Source organism: Nerophis lumbriciformis, linkage group LG05 (genome assembly GCF_033978685.3).
Source record: "Nerophis lumbriciformis linkage group LG05, RoL_Nlum_v2.1, whole genome shotgun sequence".
Lineage (NCBI taxonomy): Eukaryota > Metazoa > Chordata > Actinopteri > Syngnathiformes > Syngnathidae > Nerophis > Nerophis lumbriciformis.
Genome location: NC_084552.2, coordinates 33,335,902 through 33,344,068, shown reverse-complemented (window position 1 = coordinate 33,344,068; position 8,167 = coordinate 33,335,902).

Sequence of the window (8,167 nt, the reverse complement as noted above, 5' to 3'; positions counted from 1 at the left end):
CATGCGCGTTAACTTTGACAGCCCTAGTAAATGTACATCCTAAGAACTAGCGTCCTCTTTGTTGTGTTTTTGTTTTTTTTGTGTCAAAGTACAATTTCAACAGAAGAAAAACACAATAGCAATGTGATGCAAAACTCAAATTAGGAGCTGGTTCTACGTAAGATATATACAGCCGTGCCCAAAATTATTTATACCCTTGAATTGGATAAGCGCTAGAAAATTAATGACATGCCGATGAACATGTTTGAAATTCTTGTTGCGTATGTCAGCATTTATCTGCAGGTGCAGCGGTCTGCGTTGTGTGCCACACCGTCACACTCACCCCCTTAAACCTCTCTTATTCGGATCATGGCACCACAGTAGCGGTTGTGCATTGTGTTTGTTTCCTACCACCACTAAGAGAAGGAAGCCAACCCTAGTTTCCCCCATGATAGGCGAGCATGCTTACCACCAAGCTAAAAGCCCGGGTTACCCACTCTGATAGTCAGCACACTCTTGAAGCTGTCAGGGAGGGAGGTCAACCAACGTACAAACCTCCGTTACACAGGCATGTTATCAAAAGGGAGAAAAATTGCATTTGTTCAAGAAAATGGACCAAACTGTGCAATGATTTCAAAAGAGCAGCATGGTGTAACTTCTCACATTCTTTGGGTCAAAGAGTTTGCAGTTCATTAAGACCACTCCTTACCCTACACATATTGGAAAATCCCCCTGAGAATGTACTGTGCAAAGTATACTAGAGCAGTGGTCCCCAACCACCGTGGACCGATTGGTAGCGGGCCGCACAAGAAATGTAAAAAAAATTAAAATAAAATAAAATACTTTTTTTTTTTTTTTTTTTTTTTTAAATTAAATCAACAAAAAACACATTATATACATTATTTATCAATATAGATCAATACAGTCTGCAGGGATACAGTCCATAAGCACACATGATTGTATTTCTTTATGACAAAAAAATAAAATAAAATACCATTTTTTGTATAGTATCGGCTAGAAACTGAGAAGATCTGAGTGTGTTTTATTGGAGAGCTGTGGTGTCGTCCTTCTGAATCTTCCTGTGTCACAAGAGGCGCGCTGTGTGTGTGTGTGTGTGTGTAAGTTGTGACTTGGCTCATGGATCCCATCTACTGCCCAAAACAGCAATTCAAATCTGCTGAAACACCTACAAAAGCAACATGCTTCGACAAAGCTAGTAAAGAGAGACACACTTCACCTCCACCTCCACCTAAGCAACAGTAGCTGGATTTTAACGGAGGGACTGCTAGCCAGGACAACATTGATAGAGCCATTGCAGCGTATGTGCTAGAAGACATGCAGGCTATTTCTACAGTGGAGTCACCCGCTTTCAGGCAGCTAATTAGCATGATATCGAGCATCAAACAGCAAATGGCACGGAGAACATGTTCCAAGTACCTGGACACAGTGGACAGTGAGCACATAAACATGGAAAGCAAGCTAAAGAAAACACTCCAAATTCTGCCTCTGCTTATCATCTGCTCATCATTCAGCACTGAAGGTACACACTCTGTGAATTCTCTTATATACTCTTTCATTCTAGACTTCTAGAGTGTTTGATTATCACATCACTCTAAATGTATAGACCAGCGATCCTCAACAGGCGGACCGCGGTCCATGTCCGGACCCAGCGACGTGTCCGTCCGGACCCAGCACGAATTATAGTTAAAAAAAAATTAAAAAAAATAAAAAATGTTTTTTTAATTATTATAATTATAATTATTATAAAAAAATATAATAATTGTATTTATCTTTGAGTTATCGCTAGCGCAAGTCAACGTTCTTTGTTGTTTTTAGTCAAATATCTCCACGTTTCGTTTACACTTCTCCGTGTTTCACTCACTCCGTCTCTCTCTCTCTCTCTCTCAGAGAGAGAAAGAGAGAGAGACGGAGTGAGAGCGAGAGAACGCCACTCTGATTGGCTGATTCCGGGGGTTGTCCTCTCTATCACAACGACGCGCTGATAGGCTGTTACCACCTGGGTCATACACATGTGCACAGTGCATGGAAGTTGGAAGCTTTCGCTACTTTGCTAACTGTTCACTCGTCAGTCACTGAATGTGAATTTAATCACAATGGCATGCTCCAAGTTGGCTCAGGCTGGTAAAAGAAAGGTGGACAGGGAAAACCGACGTTTCAAGGAAGAATGGACAGAGCAATATGTTTTCATCCTACCTACTGCAAGTACCAGACCAATGTGTCTAATATGCAACAGTACTGTTGCTCTGGTGAAAAGTGAAAATCTGAAACGTCACTATCTGAAAGAGCACTGCGAATTTGAAGAGACATTTCCTCATGATTCAGAGCTAAGAAAAAAAGAAATAATGAGGCTGAAAAAGTCATATGAAACATCAAGCAAGATTTTTGTTAAATCTATGACACAGCAACAAATAGCAACAGAGTGCTCACTCAGAGTGGCATGGGTTTTGGGTAAACACAAGAAGCCATTCTCTGATGCAGAAATAATTAAAGAATGCTTGACTGAAGTGATGGGTGCCATGTTTGAAGGCAAAGAAAAGGAGGAAATGACAGCTAAAATAAATCAAATCCCACTCTCTGATGCCACAGCTACCAGACGTACTGAAATACTGGCTGGTGATTTGTCCAAGCAGCTTTGTGATGGAATAAAAAACGCAGAGTGCATATCCCTAGCAGTGGATTAGTCCACTGACACCACTGACAATGCTCAGTTGTTGGTGTTTGTGAGGTATTATGATGAGGAAAAGGGGGAGTTTATTGAAGATGTTTTGGGCCTGGCAAACCTCAGTGGACAAACAAGGGGAGAATACATCTATAAAGCAATATCAGAAATGCTGCATGAAAAAGGGATAGATCTGAAGAAAGTTGTGTCCATTGCTACTGATGGAGCTCCAGCCATGTTGGGGAGAGAGAAGGGACTTGTTCCACGTCTGACAGAACACCACCCTGGCCTGATATCTTATCACTGCATAATCCATCAGTCTGTCCTTTGTGCAAGTCTTGGAGAAGTGTACTCTGAAATCATGACAACAATGATGAAACTCATAAACTTCTTGAGAGCATCATCTGCACTGCAGCACCGCTTGCTGCGCACATTCCTAACAGAGGTAGATGCTGCTTTTGATGATTTGCTCGTGCACAACAACGTCAGATGGCTGAGCAAAGGCAGGGTCCTGGAGCGTTTTTGGGCCATTAGAGAAGAGCTGCAAGTGTTTCTGTCCCAGCAAAATAGCGCAAAAGCAAAACAGTTCCTGGAATTTCTGCAAAATGCTGGGAAAATGGAAGCTGTGGCATTTTTGGCTGATATAACCTCCCATCTCAATGACCTAAGTCTCAAGCTACATGGGAAGAAGAACACAGTGTGTGAGCTGATGTCAGAAGTCCGTTCCTTCCAGAGGAAGCTGGAGGTTTTCAAAAGTGACATACAGGTAACTAATTTGTTATTATTATTTTCTACTGCACACTATTTTCTTCCACTTGATAATTCATACCTATTTTTAATCATTGTTCCCAATATATATTTAAACTGTGTATCTACAGGAGGAACTGCTCCACTTCCCCAAACTTCTGGAACTGACCAAAGGAGAGGGAGATCATCAGTGCCATTTGGAATTCTTGGAAAAACTCATTGCAAATTTCAAGACTCGCTTTGATGGCTTCATTTTGGGAAAACAAGTCCTGCTGTTCATTGAAAACCCATTCCTGATCAGAAATGTGAGTGTGTTCTCTGCAGAAGCAAAACAAGTCTTCCCATGGGCCAGAGCTGCTTCAGTGCAGACTGAGCTCATTGACCTCCAAGAAAGTGTCGCACTGAAAGAGGCTCAGTGGACGCCATCACCTTCTGGTCAAAGCTGGTCATTCCTTCCAAGTTCCCTCTGCTGCATAAGATGGCCTGTCACATCCTCACAATGTTTGGCTCAACATACAGCTGTGAGTCTGCCTTCTCTACAATGGACATTGTGAAGAACAAGTACCGCAGCAGACTGACCAATGAACACCTGGATCAGTGTCTCCGCCTGGCCATCACACCTTTTGTGCCAAAGTTCAAAGTCTTGGCTTCAACCCCAAGAGCCCAATTCTCCCATTGAGCAGCTGTGTTTTACACAATGGGGATGTACTGTACCATAGTTATATTTGCACATGAATGAGATCTGTTGAGGTCATTTGTTTACCAGGGATAGGAGGGTTGTGTTTAAAAGTATTTATTTTTTGTTAAAACTGAAAGTTTTATTTAAGTTCTTATTTATTTTTGTTTCAAAGAAAATCTTTCATGTATTTTATTGGATATTTATTTTATTTTTGTTAATTTTAAGAAGATGTTAAACTACTACCTACCTCCTGCTACTATATAAGCTTGACCGATAATAAACGGACCCAGCCTGTTTCAAAAAAACATTTGTGGACCTTCAAGATTTGTACTTGAGGACCCCTGGTGTAGAGTGTTCTTGGCTTCACTGAAGACATGATTTTATTTCACAATTCCTTGAGAGAGAAAAACGCCTGGTTAGGCTTTGTGTATAGCAGTATGTGTGCTGTATATAGTGACATGACATATAATCATGTCATGTGTGCCTTCCTTGGGTGAAGCCAGGTTTACAGCTATGTTGTGACATGTTGTTATTATGCGGTTTGTTACTTATGTATGTTATGTTGCAGCTATTTAAAATAGTTTTGTCAATTTGTTCTGGCCCGAAATAAATTGGTCCTTTGAAACATATCTTTGTGTGTTGTATGTAGACCACATTGCTTAGCAGAGTTCAGTGATGCAAATGCATTTAATTGATCAACAGATTGTATTATTCTCCAGTGCAATAACAGTACTGAAATGAAGGCTAAAAGGGCATTAATGGGAGCCTTAAAAAACTAAATAGTTACTTTTCACAGTAACACATTACTTTTTGGTGTAAGTAACTTTTGAAATAAAGTAACTAGTAACTGTAACTAGTTACTGGTTTTCAGTAATTAACCCAATACTGGTTGAAACTACACTGGACTGGTTTACTTCTTTATATATTGGTCGATTTTCAAGCCAATTATAAAAAACTTGGAAAGGATTTGTCTAAACTAGTGCTGTCAAATAATACATTTTTAAAATCAGATGAACCTTGATTTTTTACTTGTATTTATTCACGATTAATCACAGTAAATTACTTGATCCACTTTAAATACCGTAATATTTTCACACAATAATCTTGACCGCGTACCAAACCACACCATTCAGGTGACCATCCACGCACACGCACAAGGTTCTGTCAAGTTGCATACGTGCAGACTCTCACTGCCACTTTCAAGCCACAACCCATTTCTTACACTTCATAGTAGATTTAGCCTCTCCTGTAATACAACACCCTTCGGGGCAGGGAAATTCCTTTCATAGTGACACACACGTTCAAAGTACACACACTTTTTATCAGGGCACTGACGTTCCATTTATTTACGCGTATGGTGCATGAGTGCACAGACATGACCTTATTGATCTGAACGAACACTGTCATGTGACTGCTGCGCCATTGGAGTTTTCTATAAGGTAAAATGCATCTTATAGAAAACTACAAAATGCCATTGACATGATTAATAATGCAAAATTACATAACTAGTGCAAGATCAAAAGACCTTGGTGTAGTTTTTTGTAAACTCAACTGTACTTTTGCTGCCATTCTTGCACTCCATCCATCCATATTGTACATTTTTCTATTGTACTACTACCATTTATATAAGGTACAGACTGTACATTTCCAATGTTACATTTTTCCTATTGTCTACGTTTTGATGTTATTACTATGTTTATTTCATTGTTCTATTTTTTTTAATTAATGGTAGCCTACAGCAGTGATCACCAGAGGTGGGACCAAGTCATTGTTTTGCAAGTCACAAGTAAGTCTCAAGTCTTTGCCCTCAAGTCTCGAGTCAAGTCCCGGGTCAAGACAGGCAAGTCCTGAGTCAAGTCCAAAGTCAAGACTGGAAAGTCCCAAGTCAAGTCCCAAGTCCTGCATTTTGAGTTTCGAGTCCTTTAAAGTCCTTTTAACCACAGACTAATATATTTACACAGATTATGTATGCTTTTAAAACGCTGTATTTATTTATTAAAACAAGTGCATTTGAAATTGCAGGAAAAAAAATAGTGCTGACATTGCCCTTCATAATAGCACTATTAACCAGTCATTTTAAACATTTAACTTATTCCTTTACATAATAAACACATTTGAAAAAATAAGTGCAACTGTACTTATTGGCACAAAAGTGTTAACATTGTATTTCCATGGCATATTGCATTGTAACTAGTTCCAGAGCAGTTTCTATCCTGTTCTTACCTTATCTCATTGATCTCATCTCATACTGTATGTGTGTTGATGTGTGCATACACATGAAAAACATAACAAATACATGAACATAACAATGAACAGAGTTGTACTTTTTAGATGTCAGGGTCCTATGCAATATGTACACATATTCTTAATATAGTGTACATTTTAACTGACCTTTATTTGACTGTGTTTGTCTTTTTGTAGGTGGCTAAAATACGCAGTGTTGCTGACCGCCGTCTAACGTTACGTTACTGTGTGTGATACATTGACCAACGTAACGTTTTGTGTAGGTACCTCATGCAACCCTGCTTAAAAAAAATCACTTGACAAAAAGTTTGAATAAGGTAGCGAACTGCAGTGGACGCAACAGATTGCCGTGTTTGCAATGACATTATAACCATAGACATCTTATAAGTAGACGCAGCATTGGCTGCTGTGACGCGAGCAATTTGGCCGCCATCTTGAAGTGGTGATGAAGCCGGCGAGCAACCTAAGCTGACAGTTGACAGGTAGAAAACAAAGATGCCGGGCTGGTGTTCAGCGTTTTCCTGCTCAAATGTGCGAACTGTTGAAAATAGGAATCGGGGGATTACTTTTCACAAGTAAGATTTAACATTAACATACTATTGGTTGTATTTTGTGAAAAGAAAATTAGCACAGAGTTGAGAAAGAGCAAAGATCTTCAATATTTGTATGTGAAAATCACAAAGAAATCTTCTGGGGGGTATGACACCCCTACAGGGGTTTGGTTTACAAACTTTCAGCCCCTCCTAAAATAAAATTCACCAGCCGCCACTGATTATGATGCATTTAGGGCTGCAACAACTTATCGATTAAATCGATTATAAAAATAGTTGGCGATTAATTTAGTCATCGATTCGTTGGATCTATGCTACGCGCATGCGCAGAGGCTACTTTTTTTTCTTTCTTTTTTTAAATAAACCTTTATTTATAAACTGCAACATTTACAAACAGCTGAGAAACAATAATCAAAATTAATTAATTAATAATGCTGACTGGGCATGATTACAACATTGGTTTTGTTTTGCTGCTGTGTTATCCAAGATACTTGTAAATAAATGACCGTGTGTGGATATGGTTTTCCTTTCTGCTTTCAACCATATAGGTTGGCTACATATCAGAAAAACTTGAGACTTCCTATCTTGACACATCTTGTTGCTAGGCAGAAATGATGTAACAAATATTGCTGTTTATGAATCGATTAGTCCCAGCAACACGAACCACAGAAATGTGCACGTGCGTCAAACAACAACCTTAACTTGAGCTCTGACATCATGACGTCAAACAACCGATGTCACCGCCTCCAGGGTATTCAAGGGCAGCTTGGAGAGAAACATTGGACTCTAAAAGTGGTGGAGCTTATGGATAATGTCTCTCTCTTTTGTCTCACACACTCTCAGACCTACTGCTGAGCTCTGCACTTGAATGACATCATTTCTGAGATGATCAACAGTACTAAAATTAAGGACATTTTCTGGTGCAACAATTACGTCATTATGATGAAACAGATATGGGCAATGTTTGCTTGAATGTCAGAAGGTATTTCCCTTGAAGTAAAATCTTAACCAAACAATTTGTGTGTGTGTGTGTGTGTGTGTGTGTGTGTGTGTGTGTGTGTGTGTGTGTGTGTGTGTGTATCTATATCTATCTCTGCCCACATATACACACGCGCGCCACACAAATAAAAGATGTTTAAGTAAACAATTATTTTCAACCTCTAAATGTTGGTTTTGTTTACAAATGTACAAAACACAAACATCTCATGCTCTTGCCAGGAGCTATGAGATCAGGGACTCTCACTCTCTCGTGCAGTTTGCCAACAACTACAGTATTTTTATTATTTT